Here is a 24893-nt window from a genome sequence, read left to right as displayed (position 1 = left end):
ATATGTGTGTATGTATGTGTGTATGTATATGTATGTGTGCATGTATGCGTGCATATATACACATATGTATATGTACATACATATGTATATACATATATGTGTGCGTGTGTTATGTATATAAAATCAAGATGATGTGGCCAATCTAAGAAAAAGTGAATAGTTCCAAGACTCAAGACATTGTCCTTGGTGAAAACATTAGCACACTGATAAGTGTTAGCAGTGGGAGGCCAGCACAGGATACTTCCTGGAACACAGTTGCCTATGTTTTCTTCATCTTTGTGAAGGAAATGCAACTGTCACCTGGAATACCTGGGAAGTTGGGAATGCCCATGGCAACCAGTCTGATCTACTTCGTGAAGAAGACTCTAATCATGCTAGCCAAGGGCAAGTCTGCCAGATGGCTCTGAACTCTAGGGAGCATGATTCAGCCAAAGACTTTAAACATACTGGTTCCCAAACTCCCCAGCCTGTCTCAGATCACCATCAGCATTGTTTGCCATAGATGAACTACTTAATATTTTCTTCACAACAATTTTTTTTCTTGCTTAAATCAAGTCACTGAAAAAAAACAATAAATCCTGTGGAATAACATGGAAGTAGAAACACTGAAACAGAAGCCTATGAGAAGCTCCAACAAAATATAAACAGAGATACTTGCTATCCTAGACTCTGAGTCTGAGACCTGCTCCTCTTCCATTAAAAGCAAGATTCACAGGAGTTACAGAGCTGATGGAGATGTATTAGTGGCAAATGGAGATGATTAATCAGAAGAAATGAAAGACTGAAAAAAATCTCACCATAGGATCCAAATTTATTTGTCATTGTGTCAGTGTCCCAAACGAATAATTTCAAATACCTAAGACAGTGTTTTTCAAACTTTTTTTAGCCATGACCACTGAAGAAAGGGGCTATATGTCACAAACTGCACATGTGCACATATACACATGCACACCTATGTATAAATACTTATCTTTATGAAGCATGATGCAGTCTGATACTTTTTGTCCTATTTTTCAAAAATGCTTGTTGTGACCTACAGGTGTGTTATTAGCCACACTTTTAAAAACACTGCTTTAAACTTTGGGAAATAGTGGTTACACTTCATGTCCTTAACCCATTCAACATAGAAATCTCCTCCACACTATCCACAGTTATCCAAATCACTGCTTGTTCAGCACACTCAATCAACTTTGTTAAAATACTCTTTTTTGGGCTCATTTTCTTTCCCACTAAAATGTAAAATCCTTTTGCCTGAGCCAAATTGACAGAGAGAATATCATATGTGCCTTATATTTTATTGCAAAAGATGCACCATGAATGATGAACAAATTTAATATTGCCACTACTGGATATCTGGAAATTTTAATTTTTTTTCTTACTGATTTGGTCCCCACAAATAAAAAGGATACTATAATCAATGTATATCTGTCACTTATGTTGGTGATGGACATAAAAGAAGAAATAGTCATTTCCCCCTTCCTGCTAGAGCACCTCAAAGTGCCTACAAGTGAAAGCTTGTCTGTGACAGGAAGTGTCATGACTCAAAAGTGAGGCACACAGCAGACGTGCTGGGTTGGAAATGGCCATTTCTGCACAGCCACTACTCTGACCATGTAGCCACATGTGGAGAAATTACACCATGCATCATTGCACCATTGGCCTGCCAAAAGAAGGACTGGGACTGAAGCATATCCCGGAAAACAACAACTTTCATCTGACATAAAATCTTGGGATAAGATTGTATCACTTGTAGTTTTATCATTTAGAGAACAATCTTAGGGAGTCTCATCCGGGGATTCTGGTTTTCTGCTTTATGGAACAAATGCAGTGAAACTTTATTTTTAGATTCCTTTGATCAGACACCATTGTTCTTAATTCAAAACTCCAGGATAAAATTACATTATTTAAAGGGCAAGACAATGAAATTGATTACAATGCTGTCTTATCCCAAAATAACTTCAATAACAACTTGCATTTTTGAAATATAACTACATGCCATGGGATGAACTAAGCACTTTCTTAGCATTTAACTCATTTAATCCTAACATTAATCCTATGAGGTAGGTATTACTATTATTGCCATATTACAGAGAAGAAACTAAGGCTCAGGGATATGAAGTGAATTCCCCAAGGTCATGCAACTCAGTGTCAGCAACACTGCAGTATTTGAAAGCAACGTCTTAAACCCTTTCTGTATTCCAATTTTACCACACAAAATTCAACCAAGACCATAGTATTAGGATATGGAAATAATAATATAGATCTTATACGAGGACTCAACTAGAAGTAAAATGATTTAAAAAGCATAGAAGTGCAATGATTAAATGAATGAAACAGCTTTTACAAAAATCTCCATTCTCTGTATGCCACCACAGAACCCCTCCATCAGCTTCTGTTCCTTACTCTCCATCCCACACTAATAAAAATAAACATGACAACTTTCAAATGTTTTAGGAAAAGTGGTTCTCAAAGTGTATCCCCTGAAAACATGCGAGAGATGCAAATTCTCACACCCCTCTTGTTCTTAATGTAGGTTTGATTATTTTTTAGGTATGAAAAACCCAACAGATCAGGAGATCATTGCCATTGTAAAGATACTCTGGGGGGCACCTGGGTGGCTCAGTGAGTTAAGTGTCTGACTCCTGATTTTGACTCAGGTCATGATCTCATGGTTTGTGAGTTCAAGCCCCATGCCGAGCTCCATGCTGATGATGCAGAGCCTGCTTGGGATTCTCTATCTTCCTCTCTCTCTGCCCCTCCTCTGCTTGCGAGTACATGCGCACTCTCTTGCACTCCCTCTCTCTTTCAAAATAAACAAATAAACTTTAAAAAAGAAAAAGAAAAAAATACTTTGTTACACTCACAGATCATAAAAGGAGGGAGCAGGATGACATGGGAAGCACCAGGGGCGGTCAGGAGACACAGTGGCAGGTAACAGGCTAGGTAAGAACTTTTAGTTTGGTTTCTGCTGGAAGGAACAGAAAAGGTGAGCTAAACTGGTTTAGGACTAGCTAGTTTAAATAATTTCAGCAGGCTCTGGAGCACGGGAATTTTCTCTAGTTGTCTGGTACCTAACCCTAGGATGATTAGTTAAAATCATGGATAAAGTGATAGGACTTGGGCTCTGGATTGAGTGGTTTGCATTTGAAAAACATGCACAAGAGTGAGTTGTTTACTATCTAGGAAGTGGCTGACACCAGATGAAACAGTCTCTCCAGGGTCAGCAAAACCCCAGATGTCAAAGCATCAGAATACAGAAAATAGAAGACAGGGTTACTGACCACTCCAGACCTGCTGATTAAAAAACTGAGTTGTGGATCAGGAGTCTGTTTCACAAACCCTCCAGGTGAGTCTGGTGCACATTATGGTTTAAGATCCACAGTTTCAGTATTTACTGTATTTCACATAGCACAAGGAGCAGTAAGTACTTAGTACAGACCTGAATTTTTCCTTTTCTCAAAACTTAGCAACTTTAAGTATGGGTACCAAATGTATATCCATAGACTATTTCAAGAAACTATCTTTAAAGCATTAAATACACACCAAGACTTCTAATAATGCCATCTATCTTTATGTCCCCCAAACAGCTGTGTGTCTAAATTAGAATAAAGACAAAGTTTTCAATAATAAATAGTACAATGAGACACTCCAGTGTACCCTTTAAAACTCTGTGATGTCAAAGACAGCTTCAGGGCCGAGGGCATTAGATAGTCTTTGGAGTTTCACCCTAGAAAGCTCCATGTAATTTGTTTTTCTAGATTTTTCCACTAACTTCTGAAGGACCTGCTTATATGTTTGGTCAACAACAAGAACTGTGGGTAGTTTTATGTATATTGGGAAGATTATAGAACCCAACTTGTTACTCCCAAAACTTTTAAGTCCATGTTTTGAAAACAGAGTGATGTTGGAAAAGGAAAAAGAAGATTCATGACCCACTCGTAGCTGTGCTTTAATTAGTCATATGATCTTGGGCAAGTGAATAAATCTCTCTGGACTTTTGTTTTTCTCATCTGTGGTGCCAGGGTGCTGGATGAGAATATATTTCAAAGCAAATGTGATTCCGTCTATATTTAGAGGCAGAGAGAAACTTCTCATGAAAAATCCCTTGAAGGAGACAATGCTTTTTACCACAGTCAAATACTTTTCTACCTGCTCTGAGCGCTAAAATCTTCAGTAAAATTATTACTTGAGACAATCTTGTCTACATGTTTATCTATAAATAGGAGCTTTCATCTTGGCTACACATCAGAATCATGTGGGGGAGCTTTAAAAATGCCAATGTCTGGAACCAACTCCCAGAGACTGTTCTTGGCTGTGTCTTGGGCATTGGTATTTTTAAAAACTCCCAGGTAACTCTAATGTGCAGCCAGTGTTGAGAGGCAGAGGCCCAAAACAAGTCCTGGAGAATTTTTTAAATTAGAAAAGAACACACGGTAGTTAGTTCTACAACTATCTGAACATGTGGTGGGGTAAGTGGGGAAGTCACAGTAAGTTTGGCCTCATCCCTGGAAAGAGAGGGACAATGGTCAGAAACTAATTTCATGAATGATTCTCTGAGACAAGGCATAAGAGTGGGTAATATTGTCCCTTCTTCTGGTGGAAAACAGAAGTTATTTAGCTTAAAGAGTTTTGAAGAAAGTACATTTGCTCAGATATTAGTGTTCTCATAAAGGGTGATGGCAGGGAGCCATGTAAGTTCCCATCTATGAGGGAATTTGCAGGTAGCAGATAGTCTAGAGGGTATGCCATAGCAGGAGAAACAGCCATGATTGTGTCTGTGAAACACCAACTGGAACACTTGGTTCTTCCTGAAATTCTGGCTGCAGGAAGAGAAAGAGGAGATTGACACAGGGCTGAATTCTTGAGCTATGGAGATGAAAACAAGTACGGTGTCCATGGCACCAATTCTTTACCCCTTTTGTATCCATATCCTTTATCAGGTAACCTTATAGTGCCCTCCCACTCTGTCTCTGAGCCATGTGACTTAGTTTGGTTAGTGGGATGCAAGCAGAGGGCTGAAAAATAACTCCCACTCTTAATATTTACTTACATTTGTCATGTGAACATCCCACCCTAGATCTGCTGACAGTCAATGGATCCCAAGGCATGTGAGCAAGGCCAGCTGAGGCAGACAGACTCTAAGGTAGCAACCAATGATTCCCACTTTCTGGTATTCATAGCCTTATGTAATTCCATCCCTTTTAGTGTGGGTGGACCTATAACTTGCTTCTAACCAACAGAATGTGGCAAAGATGACAGGATGTCATTCCTATATGAGTCATACAAGATTCCATCTCAGAACAGTCACTCACCCTCCTGCTGGCTTTGAAGAAGGAAACACAAATATGTGAAATATGGAGAGGCCCATGTGGCAGGAAAGAAAATAAAACATGGGAGAGCTTTAGAAACCGAGGGCTTCACTTCTACAGCTGTAAGGAACTGAATTCTGCCAATAAAATGAGTGAGTTTGAAGTACGCCCTTCCCCAGTCAAGCCTCCAGATGAAGACACAGCCTAGTCAGCACTATAATTGCAGTCTGGTAAGATCCTGAAACAGAAAACATAGCTAAACCACACTCCAATGCCTAACCCACAGAAACTGAGATAATAAATGCACATTGCTTTAAGGCACTAAATTTGCTGAAGAACCACTCAGGTGACCCATAGCTTTGTGAGCTAAATAAATGCTAGATAAACCAACCCCCATATATGTGTGCAAGCCCAGCCAAGACCACCAGAGTAACCAAGCTAAACCAAATATGGCCACAGACACAGAAGTAAGTCCAGCAAAATCTTCCAAGTCCAGTGCAGATCATCTGAACACCACAAACTCATAAGCTAACTATTTATTGCTGTATGTGAGTGGGTTTTGTTATTGTTACACAGTATTACTGTAGCAATAGAAAACTGATACAACGACAGTGAAATTTAGCTATTTCCTTAGTTCTCAGAGACAAGTGATGCTTCAGGAAACTGGAAATTACATGTAATATAATGTGATAAGAATAAAATTAATCATAACTTGGATATTACTATCGAATATCTCAATGGAGAATTCCTGAAATCTTTAGTCATCATACATAAGAGAAATATCTCTGTCTTGGGACAGTTTGGATACTGTATTATTTTATCATCCTTTGAGATTTGTTCATTCTGGTTCTCTCATATATGTATCACTAGAATGACCAATTCTTTATATCCAGTTTAAATTTATTTATTTATTTATTTTGATAGACAGTGAGAGAAAGAGTGCACAAGCAAGAAGGGGGAGGGAGGGGGCAGGAAGATAGGGGGGCAGGGAGAGGGAGAGGGAAAGGGAGAATCCCAAGCAGGTGCTGTGCCATCATCATGGAGCCCAAAGTGGGGCTTAATCTCACAAATTGTGAGATCATGATCTGAGATGAAATCAAGAGTCAGAAGCTTAACTGACTGAGCCATCCAGGTGCCCCCTATATCAAGTTTTTAATATTGCAGAGAAATAGCTATAATTCTAAAAATTTATGCTTTATGTGCACATACACACACAACTACTGAATATTCAGAGCTCTTGCTACTGCTCTTCGTATATGTAATTAGTGGTATATGCAATCAGTAGTGTGTGTGTGTGTGTGTGTGTGTGTGTGTGTATAAAATCAATTCAGAGAAGTAGCTACAACTCCCAAAATTTATGCTTTATGTACACATACAAACACAACCACTAACTGAATATCCAGGGTTCTTGCTACAGTCCTTTGTATATGTAATCAATGGTACAATTTAAGGGTTTCGTTCTTCCAATATTTGCTCTAAAATTCTAGCCACTAGCACTAAGTATCAGGGACACTGATACCGTCATCTCAGACAGTGCAATGTTATAAACTCAGTTCTAAGGCCTCTATGCATCTCAGGCTCTTTTTCTCTCCAAAATAAATACACATACTCTCCATTCTGGCAGCTAGAGATTTATACTATCCAGTCTTAGTGGATAAAGAAGAATTTTCAGGTTGGGTCTGCCCTGAAAAGGAATCTTATGGTATGTAGCAAAAACAAACCTAGAATGTTTCCAGTACTTAAATATTCAATATTCACCCAGATGCACCTTCCCTTAGAGTTAATCTAAATTGATTAAAGTCATCTCTATATAGGTTAAAGTAGCCATCCTGTGGAGATTACTCCCATAAAAGAACAGTGTACAATGAAACATCACTATTGAGACAGGGGAAATTATGCAATAATTTTAATGTTTTGGGATTTTTTGTTTTTGGGGTTTTTTTTGCACACCAATGAAAATGGCTAAAATAAAACCACAAGCAAAATTAAGTTTTGGCAAGGGTGTGCAGGAACTGGAGCTCTCACTGCTGGTTAGCATGTAAATCACATAGCCACTCTGGAAAACCGTTTGGCAGTATTTGCTAAATATGAATGCATACACACCTGAAAAACCAATAGTTTTCAACTCCAACAAGATTCATGCATATATTCACCACCACAGTCTTGTGCAAGAAATGTTCATAGTAGCACTATTCATAACAACCAAAAAGGAGAACAACCAAAATATCAATGACATTTGAATCAGTAAATAAATTGTGGTTAATTTATACAATGGAATACTAAAGAAAAATACTAAAGAAAACTTATTCAGAATAAATAATTTTATTTATTGATGAATTTTATTAATGAATAAAATTATTCATTCTGAATAAATTTCAAAGCACATACATGAGTGTACCTCACAAACATGTTAAGTGAGTGAAACCAGACACAAAAGACTACATTCTATGTGATTCTATTTATGTCAAACACAGGCAGAATTAGTCTATAGTACTAGAAGTCAGGGTAGTGGTTGTCTTCGGGGGGAAAGGATGGTAGTAACTGGAGGGTAACATAGAAAAGGTCTGGGGTGTTGGTAATGTTTCTTTTATTAAGTTTGTTTTTTTGTTTGTTTATTTTGAGAGAGAGAGAGAGGGAGGGAGGGAGGGAGGGAGGGAGAGGTTGTGCACAAGTGTGAGTATGGGAGGGTCAGAGAGAAAGGGAGAGAGAGAATCCCAATCAGGTTCCACACTGACATTGCAGACCCCAATATAGGGCTCCATCTCATGAACCAACCTGAGCCAAAATCAAGAGTTGGATGCTTAAGCCATTGAGGCACCTAGGCACACAACTAATGTTTCTTAATCTGAGTGTTGGTTAAATTAGTGTATTTCATTTTTGAAAATTCATCAAGCTGTATACTTACACTGTATTACTTTCCTGTATATGAGTTATACTTTAATAAAAAGTTTGTATTTTTTTGAGATATAGTTAACACACCCTATTATGTTATTTTCAGGTGTACAAAATAATGATTCCACAACCCCATGTTATGCTATGTTCACCTCAACTATAGCTACCATCTGTCACATAAAATGCTATACAGTATCACTGACTATATTCCCTATGCTGTACCATTCATTCATTGATGCCATACCATTCATGTACCTATGCTATAACTTATCCATCCTATAACTGGAAAACGGTACCTCCCACTACCCTTCATCCATTTTGCCCATTACCTTTCAGGCACCACCACTTTGCTCTCTGTAATTACAAGTATGTTTCTGTTTTTGCTTTGATTTTTAGATTCCACATATAAGTGAAATTACATGCTATATGTTGGTCTTTCTCCGACTTATTCCTCTTAGCATAATACCCTCTAGGTCTATTCATGTTGTCACAAATGGCAAGATCTCATCCTTTTCATAGTTGAGTGATACTCCATTGTATGTATGTATGTATGTATGTATGTATGTATGTATGTATGTATGTGTATACACACACATATCTTCTTTATCCATTCATCTAATAGTGGACACTTAGGTTGTTTCCATATCTTGGCTACTGTAAATAATTGTAACAATAAACATAGGGCTGCATATATCTTTTCAAGTTAGTGTTTCATTTTCTTTGGGTAAATACCCAGGTGTGGAAATACTGGATCATATGATATTTCTATTTTTAACTTTTTGAGGAACCTCCACACTGTTTTCCACAGTGGCTACACCAATTTACATTCCCATCAACAGCGCCTGAAGGTTCCTTTTTCTCCTCATCTTCACCAACACTTGTTATTTCTTGTAAAAAGTTTATATTTTTAAAAATTGCTTTATAATACCAGAATTCATCTAATTCAGTACAATCTACTATGATTCTCCTTTGGTAACTTTAAGTCCACCTAATCTAAGACTGATGAGTAAACTGCTGAAGCCCCTACAAAGTAGTAGAGAAAACCTGATTACCTTTATTTCCTTTCCCCAAATCTACTTCTACACAAAAATCAAGAGATTGCTGCCCTTGATGATAGAGATTTGACAGGCCACCCACCATGTGGTCACCTTAACTTATGAAAAGAGCTTTGACGCTGCTTCAAGGGTTGTGGGTAAATCATTCTTATAGTATGATAACTCCTTATCTTTCAAAGATCCCCTTCCATTCAGTGTAGCACAGAAATCTGTCACCAGCTCCAAAACTTAGGCCAGAAAGCAACCTCCCAGGTCAGAAGGACACAGCAGGAAAAGAAAGCAAACCTGGACTGAATAGGAAACTGCTCATGTATCAATAAGCACTTGCCATAGCTTTGAACCTCCCTGCAACTCTGTGAGTCTGAGAAAATGGTCATTTTTCCCATTTCACAACTGAGGAACAGGATCATGACTTTGGCCAGTCACAGAGCTGAAGAGCGGCATAAACTTGGTTCAAAGCCCACACAACAACCTTCCATCCAATTCTCTTTGTCTTGCCAAATCTTCTCTTATGAGTCAAAGTAAGAATAATACCTACTCTGTTGGGATCACTCTTTGGAAACAGAGAGGTATCTTGAGAGCTAACTACAGGACACATTAGCAGCTATGTATTGCTCCCCTTTGCATTTAATTCCAGCATTTTTGAATTTATTGTCTTTTAATCATCCTTCTCTTACTTACATTTTCTTCTTCCTCTCCCTAGCGAGGACTTAGACCTGCCTATAGCACTCTAGGCATCATTGACTCCCTTCTGCAGGTCCTCAAGTTTAAGACACTGACATTACAAATCTGTTTTTCAGATGCTGTAAGTAGGAAACTGGTACCTATCCTACCAAGCTGTAGCAAATGATTTTTCTACAGCATTTTAAATAATAGCTTTAACTCCATAGGTCATTGCAAAATATAGACAGCTTTCACACACAGATTCTCGTTAGAAGCTGCAGTACCCTTTAAGGCAAGAATGCAGTCTTCATATTTCTAACATGAGACCTAGTACATGGGGTGCTCTCAATAAATAAATCCTTATTAAACTAATACAGATGATTCTTCCAACTACTCTGTAAGGGAAGCACAGCAGCCATTCCCAGTTTGAAGATGGAAAACATGGCCAGATAAGATGTAAGTCTTAGCTCATGAGCCAAAGGAATACTCAATCCACACATCTGTGTTCAGACCTGTGTTCATTGCATGTGTATCAAAACACCACCAGTTCTAGCAATGAAACCGAATCACTTACAAGGCAATTGATTTCAAATGCCTGAAATGACTTCTCGGGACCACTGAGCAGCATGCTCTGCAATCCAGCTGGAGAATCTATCTCACTGACCTCTTGCACCAAGGAATTCCTCTGGTTTCTATTTCTAACTTTTTCAATTATGCAACCCTGTTCCTAGGATGGGAGATTTGTTAACATGCTTGAGAATTTGTTGCCCTTCTCTTGAGTTAAGCCATCAATCATTAGACAAGAGACATTTCTCATCAGGGATCTAAGTCCTGGGCAGAACCTCTGGGTGGATATTGAACAGGCCAGTAGACTAGAACTTAAGGACAGCATCACCCATTATCCAGGAGGAAAAAGAAGTAAAGCAAAGTTTGTTCAAAGAGTGCCTGTCCTAACTATAAATTCAAAAAGCTTTATGAACATAAATCTCACTTACAACATTGAGACAAGTAGACAAACCAGTAGGTACCACAATAAGGAAAATACATTTATAAGACCTAGTGTGAGGCCAGGAATTAGCATGTTGAACAAGCATTACAGCTATTTCTAATGTGAAAGCTCTACCCTTTAAGAAAAATTAGGTGAATAATATTCTACATCTAAATCCAGAACTAAAAGCCAAGCCAAAAGCCCTGATAGCAAACATAAAGAAGACCTTTGACAACTCAAATCCCTCGGTGTTACCTTATACGACCATAGGAGAGTGAGTCTCCTTATTTTTCTCAGTAAAGTGCCCATCATTTCACTGTTCTTAAATCAATCTTAGCCTCATCTCCTGATTTGCTCTATATATCATGGAGGAGAGCCCTGCAGCCTCTGTTTTTCAGGCTCCTCTACCAGCTATCTTCATCTAGGTTCTCTCAATCAGAGGCCCTGCAGGAGGCTACAGGACAGAAAAAAAGGGAGAGGCAGGGTATTTCCCCCATTTTTTTCTTTTGTAGGCAGTGTCTCAGGCATCAACTGTGCCTTCTCCATGGCTTTGGTTCCTGCCAGAGAAGCCTACTGGGGCTCTACTTTTTGCTGTGTGGCCTCAGCTCCCAGTCTCAGAGACACAATCTGCCCCCTTGTACTTCTAGCTCCAGGGATGGTAATGGCACCCTGATTTTACTAATCTCTGGTGCACTTCTTCAGCAGCCTCTACTTGGCATCTCAGATTTTCCATCAACTATGTGTTCAATTCTCTGCTTTATTTATTTATTTATTTTTTAACATTTATTTATTTTTGAGACAGAGCATGAACAGGGGAGGGGCAGAGGGAGAGGGAGACACAGAATCAGAAACAGGCTCCAGGCTCTGAGCCATCAGCCCAGAGCCCGACGCGGGGCTCGAACCCACGGACCGCGAGATCGTGACCTGAGCTGAAGTTGGACGCTTAACTGACTGCACCACCCAGGCGCCCCTCAATTCTCTGCTTTAATTTTCTCTCATTTCAAATTACGTTAGTTTCTGTTATCCTGAGTGATCCCCAACTGCTACCAACTGCTACGAGAGTACAATCATGCCATCCAGCTTGGACATCAGCCGTAGGATCCCCACTGCAGCATCCCACAAAGAGGTGGTAAAGTCCTTACCTTTGACATCCAACACTTGCTGCTCACAAGCTGACTCTGGCTGCCTGGTTGGCCAAGCGAGGTCCTCTCCCTATTCTTATCTCTCCCAAAGCTCTGGAATCAGAAACAAAACAGCACTGAGTTTTGGCCTGTCTTCTTACACTGACTCATCCTATTTCTTATATCTCCAAAATCTAATCTCTGCTAGGAACTGATAAATGAATTGAAAGTATATAAGGGCTGAAGCTGTTACATTTTAATAGGGGCCTTCAACATTAAACACAGAATGGGGAATAAAGGGAATTTCAACAGAGGCAAAGGGATAAACATTTTAGTACAAGTGAAACCTTTCTGAGGCACCTCAAAATTATACTTTGGAAGGAGTAGCCTATTCTGATGAGCAAAGAAGGTGACCAGTCTAACCTGGGGCAGGGAGAGGGGAATGCTGATGGGAAGACAGAGAGAGACTATCCAGTCACTAAAGAGAAACTGACCTTAATTCAGTGCTTACTGCACAGAAGGCACAGTCCTAAATGCATTTGGTGTATTATCTCATTTAATTCTGACATCATGTGATATATATGGTTAATATATTTTTATAGGAAAACATAGAATAAGAAGTTTAAGTTATTTGCCCAATATTATTTACTTGTTGAACAGAGGGGCAAGGATTGAGTACAAGACTATGGGGCCCCCATGCTCCATCACCTTCTGAATGTGAGTCAAACAACAGAGAAATAAAGTAAGAAGCAAACAGAGCTATCTTGGTATAAACGAGAGAACACAAAGCAGTACCTCTCCTTTTTCTTTTTTTCTGAAGTTTTCCTGATTTTGCATTTAAAGCACATACTTTTATGTTTGTTCCAGGAAAAGCCAATCACTCAGTGATGGGGACACTGCAGAGGTGACTGGCTTTAAGGGGGTGGGGGCACACAACATAATTAGCAACATGGGAGGGATTTGTTGTGTTAACACAGCCTGGTGGTGATTTTTTCAGGCGTGATGACTTTGCAAGGCTGGAGACATGCTTCCTCAGGAAGAGGGAGAGTGACAGAAACATTTCCTTTCCCTGGAGACAGGATTCAGCCGAAGCACGGTCATGAGGGAAAGACTTCACCAGCACACAATTTAACCCATAGCCCTAGCAATGACAGTGTTATAATCTAAAGTATAGCTGACAAGTTCTATTCTCAGATGAGAATAATAATGCATGGAGAGATTTATGCAGCATTTACTCTGCATGAAAATAAGGAATATACCAAAACAAAACAAAACAAACAAACAAACAAACAAAAACCTGGTAGTGACAGCAGAGTAAAGAAAGCTCTCTGGGAAACACGATGATTCTAGTTTATGTTAGTCTCTCAAATAAAGATGGTGGAGTGTTTGGTGGGGGGCGGGGGGAGGGGGGAGAGATGAATTCATCCAAACTCTGACAAACTGACAGCAAACACAACTCAACTGGCATAAGACAAATTAAAAATTGTATTGACTCAATACCCATGACTGGTTTCAGGAACTATTACATCTAGGAACTCAAACAATGTCCACAGAACACTCAGGAATCATATCTGTTCTTGGTGGACTCCTTTCAAAATAGACTGCCACCACAACTCAACATGGCACTCAACAGCTCTAGAACCTTCTTTGTAATGCCAGCAGACAGACAAGACCTTCTATATAGATCATATCCCTTCTATATCTCCTTCCATACCTCCTACATCTGCAGCAAAAGTGCTGGGATTTACTACAATTGGACAGATGTGGGTCACATGTTCATCTTTGATAAGGTGAATACCCTGGGATATGGGGTGGAGTCAGCTTTGCCCAAACTACATGACCTGGCTATGGAGGAAAAAAGGTCTTCAAGGAACATATGAATGTGATTACCAGAAGACAGAAGATACTGCACAGAAAAACAAAAGAAAGGTCCAGCAGATAGGCAAATTATATGTGTAAGGTATTATAAAAAGAGATGGGACAGGAGGCTATGCTAGTATTTTTTTAATGTTTATTTATTTTTGAGAGAGACAGACAGACAGACAGAAGGGACAGAGAGGGAGACATAGAATGTGAAGCAGGCTCTAAGCTGTGAGCACAGAACCCGATGCAGGGCCCAAACCCACCAACCAATGAGATCATGATCCGAGCCAAAGTCAGACACTTAACTGACTGAGCCACCCAGGTGCCCCTGATAATTTTTTTAAAAATAAAGCTAGGAAAAGAGTATTGATTAAAAAAAAAAACCAATAAGGGTTCATTTGTTTGTTCATTCATTCACTCACTCACTTATGTGATACTCGTTCATTTGAGTCTCTAGCAAGACCTGAATCCTTCCTCTATGCATCAAAGTGTTTCACCCTTACAACTAGCTCCAGTGGAGGCTTCCAACACGAAGTTCACATGCAATAAAATTTAATATTTTAAATTGAAGTTGTGAATAACAAGTAGTTAAAATGAGTGTTTTGGTGTGATATAAAGTGATTTCAGCCCTTCACATCCCTTCCCCATACTTACACTTATATTAACAGTAATATTAAGTAATATTCTTTTTTCAAGAAACATCCCCCAAATTAATTCGATTTATTTTTCTGCCAAGAACTAAAAATGTCAAATCTGTGAAATTTTTAAAATATTTTTTCATAACAGTTATTTTAATATCTCAATCTTCTGTTTTTCAATCATTCAGAAATGGAGATACATATTTCAAGCATGCTTGTCTTCATTGAGTCAGTGAAAGTGGAGTCAATGGCACAAGAAATGGGACAAAGAGGAAATATACATTCTCCATTCTGCATTTGTTCTGCATTTTTCTTTTGCACAGTATCATTTGTGTCTCCAAACCCTAAGCAACTCAGGGCAGGAGTGCATATATTTGTTTTGTCACTGCCAGAGTTATCGTATGAACCACTTCGGCTTGCTGAGTTCAAGAAACAATAAATAACAATAATGAGAAAGAGCAGTTTGATGGCGTGACTCAGTGGAAGCCGAGAGGACTTGTGGCAGTTGACCCCCAACTGTAAAACTCACGTTTCACATCAATTACAGAACTAGGTGTAGATTAGACAAGAAGGGAGGCCCACTTTCTTCTTTTTGATAGTACGATGATGTTGTGATGCCTAGAAGAGAAGAGCACAGTATCGCAGTGTGTTTCTGCCTATACAGACAAGGAAGAGGGCAGTGCTGCCAAGTGAGGGTGGCAGTGCCAACTTTGCCATAAACTTCTGCTGTCAGAGAACTTTGCAGCCAGGATCCATCATGGGGAATCACGCTCAGCTGAAAACATTTTTCCCTGCCACCTTACCTTGACCTCCTTCTGATTCACAAACAGCTAATTTTACCAATGATATGGGATTTGGAATGACTGTTTTCTGACAAAGGAAACTCTATACTGAACTGTATTTATTAATGTTCTTAAGCTGCTCTCAGAGTACAATCTTAGGCAGTTCCCAGTGAGAACACCACTCCTTTAAAATGAAGCATCAAGAATTACAAGAACTGGGGTACCCGGGTGGCTCAGTCGGTTGAGCGTCTGACTTCGGCTCGGGTCATGATCTCACGGTTCGTGAGTTCGAGCCCCGCGTCGGGCTCTGTGCTGACAGCTCAGAGCCTGGAGCTACTTCAGATTCTGGGTCTCCCTCTCTCTCTGCCCCTCCCCTACTCATGCTCTGTCTCTCTGTCTCACAAATAAATAAACATTTAAAAAAAAGAATTATAAGAACTCCCACTCTCCATTCAATAGATTTGCTTCACCCCTCCCTGCAATAGGTTTCTCTTGGGATGTTCTCTAATGAGTAGTAAGGGTGTTCATTTCCCAAAATGCTATGGGTTTGGGCCTCTTTCAATATATGGTAGAAGTGACCAGTATTTCTTTACTATGAGGATGGTAGTGGGAATATTTCACTTGAAGGAGGTACAAATTCAGAAAGACTGCATTTCTGTTCTGGCTACAGTATACATTAATCATGCTATCGCTAAATGATCTTTTAAACAGGACTGTCCTAAAAATTCATTTTGTCCCCTGATGGTAGGACTTAAAGTATTTTGACTTTGGCATTTTTTCCTGGTAGAAATTAGGCAAGACAGAGGCTTCTCTCCCAGAGGCTGTCTCTCTAATGCCCATATTGGTTCTGCAATTCCACTTTAGGAATGCTTCTGATTCCTTCAGTTCTTCCAGATTATTCTATGCTGACCAGGAGTTGAAGAGTGATTTATGGCTTTTTCCTGAAGATGTGGGTATACTGCTTAGGTGGAGGAGTTGAAGTAAAAATTTGTCAAGACAGTGTATTCAAGGGCAGGAGAACTATCAGGGGATATAGGAAGGGTGCTGCAAAGCTAACTGGAATTAAAAAGACAGGAAGCCTTCTTTCTATAAATTAGGCAGAGTCCTAACCTCACAGATATCAACTATATGCCTGAAGCATTCAACACAACACATTAATTAATCACTTCTGAACCAAGCTTCAGGCTTCATAGTGCCATGTGATAATGTCCAAGAATCAAAACGACAACAGAAGCTGCTAAGTTTCAACAAAAGCATTCCCCCTACCTCTTGAGCATACAGATAAACTACATTTCCCAGACTCCCTTGAAGTTAGAATGACCTTGTAACCAAATCCTAGCCAATGGAATGGAAGCAGAGGTGCTATGTGCCATTTCCAGCCTGGTTATAAGAATCTCCCAAGCAATTCTCCAAATTCTTTCTTCTCTCTTCTGCCATACAAACGCAGAGAATTCAGCCAAGAACTAAGATGATCTAGAAGAAGGGAAGCCACAGTGTAAAAGCCTGAGTCCCTGAATAATCCTGTGAAAGATCTTCTCATCAGAAATATCTATATTGTGCTTTTTATGAACAAAGATAAACTTGTATTGTGTTAAGCTGCTGAGATTGAGATGTTGGTGATGTTTGCTAGAACAAGCTAGTGTTTCTTAATCTGACCACCCCTTTCCCCAAAAAAGATTTAGAAAATAGAAAAAAAAATGCCTATAAAAAGATATTTGCAAGTGCCAGTAAGCCAAATCTGACCCGTGGACACAACAGACATTTTGAAGTGTTTTATGTGCTACTTTCAAAATTATAAGGTGCTAAACACATGTCAGTGGTGGCTACTGTTATGCCAACCACCAATTACAGTGAAACCTACTTCCAAAATTCCAAAGATATGGTATAGGCCCAAAGAATTATCTTAATAATTCCTCTGAGGTCTTCCAAAAGCAGCCATGGTTTCAATGACCATCTAGAAATTAGAGTCAAGCATTAGTACTACACAAAATAGAATCAGTGGGTTCACAGGCGACAAAAGGAATTTACCAGCGGTACTTTATGTCCTAAGAAATTCACACTCATTATTAAGAAACAATATTGCAAACTGAGTATATCACCATTTGACAACCACCATAGTAATAACTGCTCCAGTCAAGAATCATCATTGGATACTAAAACTAGCGAGTAAAAGTTTGTTGAGAAAGTCTATCAGACAAAATCACCGTTAGACAAAGACCACAGTAATAACTTTTGCTGGTGAAAACTTTAGTGGTGAAAGTTTGAGGAGAAACAATACATTTGCATAGTCTCCAAATATGCCCTCCAAATATTGATCAGTTTATAATGGGAAAAGCAGTAACTTTATCATGGAGAAACCTAGCAGACACCACCTTAACCAAAAGGTCAAGGTTAACATCATCATCAATAAGACTTATCAGCATGATGTTCCTCCTGATATTATGCATTGACAAAAACACATTCTGTGTGGCATTCTTGCCATGAATGCATAACCCAGCCTAATCAGGAGAATATAGCAGACAAACTCTGAGAGTCTAAAAAACAAGTAACAACCCTTATTAAAAGTGTCAAAGTGGGGTGCCTGGGTGGCTCAGTCGGTTAAGCGTCCGACTTCAGCTCAGGTCACGATCTCACGGTCTGTGAGTTCGAGCCCTGTGTCGGGCTCTGGGCTGATGGCTCAGAGCCTGGAGCCTGCTTCCGATTCTGTGTCTCCCTCTCTCTCTGCCCCTCCCCCATTCATGCTCTGTCTCTCTCTGTCTCAAAAATAAATAAACATTAAAAAACTTTTAAAAAAATAAAGTGTCAAAGTCACAAAGACGAGGCAATACTGAAGAAAAATCATATATCAGAGGCAATATGGGATCCTACTTTGGATCCCATACAGAAAAAGCATTTCCTGATCTTGACAATTTCCTGATCTTGACAATTGCACTATATTTCTGTAAACTGCTAACATAAGGGGAAGCTGGATACAAGGGATACTGGAACTCTGTGCAATTTTTGTAACTTTTCTGTGAACCTAAAATTATTTCAAAAAATATTTCAAGTATCTCCCTATAATATATTTAATGACAAAAGGAAAAATAGTAACTTTACAGAGGAGATGCCTAGCAGATACCACCTTAGGTAAGTGACGAATGTTAATATCACCATTAATGGGACAAAATGAGTATCAAATGTCTCCTGATATGATGCACTGAGAAAAATTTAGCATCACTTATGTGATGCTATTGAAAAAAACAAAATGTAGAACTTGAATTTAAACATGAGGAGACTACAAGGAAAATTCATGTTTATGGACATGCTGCAAAATGACTGATTCATACTCTCTAAAAATGTCAAGGTGCACATTACATGAGAATATTATGAAAGATTATATACCAACAAATTGGACAACCTAGAAGAAATGGATAAATTCCCAGAAATATATAAACTACCAAAACTGAATCAGAAAGAAATAGAACATTCGAATAGATCAATTACCAGTAATGAAATTAAATCAGTAATTTAAAAACTCCCAACAAACACAAGTCCAGGACCAAATGGCTTCACACATGAATTCTATGAAATATTTAAAGAAAAGTTAATACCTATTCTTCTCAAACTATTCCAAAAAATAAAAAAGGAAGGAAAACTTCCAAATTCATCCTACAAGGACTGCATTACCCTGATACCAAAACCAGATAAATACACTACAAAAATATCTCTGGTGAACACAGGCCAATATCTCTGATGAACACAGATGCAAAAATCTTCAATAAAATATTAAAAAACTGAATTAAACAATACATTAAAAAATCATTCACCACAGTCAAGTGGGATTTATTCCCAGAATGCAAGAGTGGTTCAATATTTGCAAATCAATGTGATACATCACATCAATAAGAGAAAGAATAAAAACCGTATGATTATTTCAATAGATGTAGAAAATGCATTTGGAGGGAATATACCTCAGCATAATAAAGGCCATATATACCTCAGCATAATAAAGGCCATATATGAAAAACTCACAGCTAACATCATATTCAATGGGGGAAAAACTGATAGCTTTTCCCCTAAGATCAGGAACAAGACAAGGATGTCCACTCTCAGCACTTTTATTCATCATGGTATTGGAAGTCCTAGCCTAGCCTAGTCCACACCAATTAGACAAGAAAAAGGAATAAAAGGCATTCAGATAGGTAAGGAAAAAGTAAAACTTTCACTACTTGCAGATGACATGACACCAAATATAGAAAATCCTGAAGACTCCACCAAAAAAACTACTATAACTGGTAAATGAATTCAGTAAGGTCATAGGACACACAAATCCATTACATTTCTGTACACTAAGAGAAATTAGCGGGTACCTGGGTGGCTCAGTTGGCTGAGTGTCCGACTTCAGCTCGGGTCATGATCTCATGGTGTGTGAATTTGAGCCCTGCATCAGGCTCTCTGCTGTCAGCACAGAGCCTGCTTCAGATCCTCTGTCCCCCTCTCTCCCTGCCCCTCCCCTGCTTGTGCTGTCTCTCTCAAAATAAAAAAATAAACTTAAAAAAAATTTAAGAAAGCAATCCCATTTATTATTGCACTAAAAATAAAATACCTAGCAATAAACTTAACCAAGGGGGCAAAAGACCTGTACCCTGAAAACTATAAACCAATACAGAAAAAAAATTGAAGATGAAGAAACAACTGGAAATATATTCCATGCTCATGGATTGAAAGAACAAATATTGTTAAAATGTCCATACTACCCAAAGCAATCTACAGATTTAATGTAATCTCTATCAAAATACCAACAGCATTTTTCTCAGAACTAGAACAATCTAAAATTTGTATGGAATCACAAAAGACCCTGAACAGCCAAATGAATTTTGATGAAGAAAAGCAAAGCTGGATGTATCACAATTAGAGACTTCAAGTTATACTACAAAGCTGTAATAATCAAAACAGTACTGTACTGGCACAAAACCAGACACATAGATCAATAGAACAGGATAGAAAGCCCAGAAACAGGGGCACCGGGGTGGCTCAGTTGGTTAGGCATCTGACTTTGGCTCAGGTCATGACCTCATGGTCTGTGAGTTCAAGCCCCGCATTGCATTGGGCTCTGTGCTAACAGCTCAGAGCCTGGAGCCTGCTTTGGATTGTCTGTCTGTCTGTCTCTCTCTCTCTCTCTCTCTCTCTCTCCCCCCTCTCTCTCCCCTCTCTCTGCTCCTCCCCCACTCACACTTTGTCTCTCTCTCTCAGAAACAAATATTTTTAATAAAAAATAAAAGAGAGCCCAGAAACAAACCCACAATTATATGGTCAGTGAATCTTCAACAATAGAAGAATATGCAATGGAAAAAAGACAGTCTTTTCAACAAATGGCATTGGGAAAACTGGACAGCTACATGCAAAAGAATGAAATTGGACCACTCTCATAACACCATACACAAAAACAAACTCAAAATGGATTAGAGACCTAAACGTGAGGCATAAAACCATAAAAATCCTAGAAGACAACACAGGCAATAGTTTCTCCAATACAGACCATAGCAACATTTTTCTAGGTATGTCTCCCAAAGAGAAAGGCAAGGGAAATAAAAATAAACTATTGGGACTACATCAAAGTAAAAAGCTCTGCACAGCAAAGAAAACAATCAACAAAACTAAAAGACAACCTACTGAGTGAGAGAAGATATTTGCAAACCACATACCTGATAAAGGGTTAGTATCCAAACAACATAAAGAACTTCTAAAACTCAACACCCAAAGAAATAAATAATCCAATTTTAAAAATGGGCAGAAGACATGAACAGACATTTTCCAAAGACTATACAGATGGCCAACAGACACATGAAAAGATGCTAAACATCACTCGTAATTACAGAAATGCAAATCAAAACTACAGTAAGGTATCACCTCACACCTGTCAGAGTGGCTAAAATAAAAAATGCAAGAAACACCAAGTGTTGGCAAGGATGTGGAGAAAAAGGAACCCACATGCACTGCTGGTGGGAACGCAAACTGGTGCAGCCACTCTGGAAAACAGTATGGAGGTTACTAAAAAAAATCAAAAATAGTACTACCCTACAATCCAATAGTCACACTACTAGGTACTTTTACCCAAGGAATACAAAAACACTAATTCAAAATGATATATGCACCACTATGTTTACTGAAGCATTATTTACAATAGCCAAATTATAGAAGCAGCTCAAGTGTCCATCAACAGATGAATGGATAAAGAAGATATGATATGTAAAAACAATGGAATATTATTCCACTTAATAATTTATATTATTATTCCACTCAATAATGTAGTATTATTAAAAAGAATTAAATCTTGCCATTTTCAATGACATGGATAGAGATAGACAGTATTATGCTAAGTGAAATAAATCAGTCAGAGAAAGACAAATACTGTATGATTTCGCTCATAGGTGGAATTTAAGAAACAAAGCAAATGAACAAAGGGAAAAAAGAGACAGAGACAAACCAAGAAATAGACTCCTAACTGTAGAGAACACACTGATGGTTACCAGAGGGGAGGTGGGTGGGGGGATGGGGGAAACAGATGTAGGGGATTAAGAGTACATTTCTCATGATGAACACTGAGTTAATGTACAGAATTGGTGAATCACTATATTGCACACCTAAAACCAATATACCACTGTATGTTAACTATACTGGAATTAAGATTTAAAAAAAACTTTTAAAAAATAAAAATAAACAAAATGTCAAGGTGTGGAAAATAAAGACTGAAGGACTGCTTCAGATTAAAGATGTAAGAGGTATGGCAACTAAAGGCAACAAATGACCCTAGATTAAATCCTGGACCAGATTTCATTTTCTTTTGTTATATAGGAAATGAGACAACTGATGAAACTGAATAAAGTTTGCCAATTAGATAACAGATCTTTATCACCTTCAATATTGATTTTGATTATTGTTCTATGGTTATAAGAGAAAGTCCTTGTTTTTAGGAACTATCCAGTGAAGTGCTTGAAAGTAAAACATCAATTAATCTCAAACAGTTCAGAAAACATTATCCACAGTCACACATACATACATATAAGGAGATATACATATACATACATTTGGGTGAAGGACTTATGGGAAATTTTTCCTAATGTTCTTATCAATATTCTATAAATCTCAAATTATTTCACAATAAAAATTTTAACAATAAGAAACCAATTTTTCAAGACACATTGCCTTCACTCAAGAACCTAATATTTTAGTTGGGAGATTTCAAAAAATAACACAAAAAAACACAGGCATTGAAGTATTAGGTAGTCAGCATAGCAGAGGCTAATTTTTATTACTTACTGAGGATATACTGATAAATAATACTATTGTCAAGTGAAGGAGAGGATATGAGATAATGGCAAATTGTCAAAAGAAGTGTCATGGAGAAAGAAGGGTCATACCTGGACATTGGAGAATGAAGAATTATGACCAAAAACAGAGGTAGGAGTTCCTAAGCAAGAATACTACCTTGGGAGAAGATAAGTGGAAAGAATGCCCATGTCCTTCCTGGACAAAGTCAGAAACAGGCTTATTGGGTCCATGATGTGTCTAGAGATGTCAGAAGTAACACTAAGTTTATCTCCTGGAAGATAACACTGCCAAGGGCATTTAGGTAAGCTTATGATGACTCAGTTTTTAGGTTTCTTTATCCACAGAAAAATAAGGAATTAAAGTGTTTTTAAGTAGGTATGAGAGGTACCAAGTATTTTATAGATAATAAATCTGTGAAAGGTTAATTAGAGTGGGGAAGACTGTCAAAGTAGAAAAACTACAGGCATATTCCCACTTATGCGAAGGGGTGATGAGAACAATATATTCCTGGAAATAGGAGGGTCAATGGAATTAGTATATATGAGGTAGTATAATAACCTATGGAAATTTGTGACCAACAGAACTATTTACTTTCTATCACTGACATATAAAATCAGGAGTGTTTGGCTAACTTTATCTTCATAGTATTCTTAACTATTTTTCTAATAGTGGGAAAGGCAGGAATAGAACATAAATACATTCATATAAGGCTCCCCTCCTTGAACAGCTATAACATTCACTTGTATTTTAACCATTAAAATAAGTGTAGGTATCTGTCTTTGGTAAAGTTACCTCCTGGGGACCCAAAGACCATAACAGAAGAAGTAAACAAAGGAAAACCATTTGACATGTTAAGTGACATTGGCTGAGAGTTGAGGGTAGGCTTGATAACCAACAAGAAAGAATTAGAAATATACAACGAGGTCGACCTGATGTAGAAAACTATCAAGGTCATTGTGATGGGTTTCCTTGTCTAGGAACATGGTGTGGAATGTTAAGGAAGGCAAACCTGAGTGTAAGACTGAGTATAACACACAAATTGTGAAGGTGGACCTCATACAGTTTCTACTCAAAACTGTGGGAAAAAAACGAATTTTATCAAGAAGGAAGCATATACAGAGGAACAGACTTTAGGAACTTTCTTAGGGATGTTCTTGTTGAGAGAAAGAAATAGCCTGAAAGGTCAGAAGAGATCCTAGTAGGTGTAATTCATAGAAGCCAGGAAGTGTTCATTATTTCAAAGAGAAGTTGATCAAACTTAACTCATCTCTAAAATAGTTTGAAGACTGTGAAGAGAAAATACTTAATACCAACATACATTTAAATCTCAAATACCCAGTACATTGTACACAAAATCAATGTTTCATCTGTCAGTTCTATGCCTTATCAATTTGGTTCAATTTGTGTGTACTTCTGTATTAAAATTTGTTTTTAAATATTTTTTTGCATTTCGGGAGTACTATTTACATTTTCAGTGATCTGAACATCAGGAAAAATACATATCTTTAATATAAAAATATCTCCAAAGACAAATAATTTTGCCTGAACTTATTAAATGCTTTTTTTCCCAACACTGAATTCCCAATAAAATATTTTTGATGAGGTATTTTTTAAATTCTGGCAACTCTCTTACTAATATGAGATATGACAGGAGTATCTGGGTGGTTCAGTCAATCATCCAATTCTTGACTTCAGCTCAGGTCATGATCTCAAAGTTTGTGGGATTGATCCTTGTGTCAGGCTCTGCACTGACAGCATGGAGCCTGTTTGAGATTCTCTTCCTCTCTCCCTCCCTCCCTCCATCTCTGTGCTTCCCCACGCATGAGCGCTACTCTCTCTCCCCTTCTCTCAAATTAAATAAACATTTAAAAAATATATGAGATGTGACAAACATAATTATTGATCATAACTATTCAAATTGCAAAATATTTAATCATCATTTGAATAAATAATGTCAAGATTTTCATACCATGAGTCAGAATATTGAAGCTGAGAGTACAATGTGACTTACCTAGGACCAGATCTATACCTAAAACCAGAAACCTTCTAACCACTTCTCTTGCTCTGTAATAAATCTAGCTTACAAGCATGTTTTGGGCCTGTACAGTGTTCTCCTTCAAAAACTGAGTAAGTCTCAACATCTAAAAACTTAAGAGATTTTTACTACTTCTTTAGAAAAAATGGGAGGTGCATCAGTGCTGCAACTTTTGATAGAGTATGAGCTTTCCATTTTAGCACAGTCCCCACCATTCCAAATTGTTTTTTCATTCA

Source organism: Acinonyx jubatus, chromosome A3, assembly GCF_027475565.1.
Source record: "Acinonyx jubatus isolate Ajub_Pintada_27869175 chromosome A3, VMU_Ajub_asm_v1.0, whole genome shotgun sequence".
NCBI classification, from domain to species: Eukaryota; Metazoa; Chordata; class Mammalia; order Carnivora; family Felidae; genus Acinonyx; species Acinonyx jubatus.
This window is presented reverse-complemented; position numbering follows the sequence as displayed.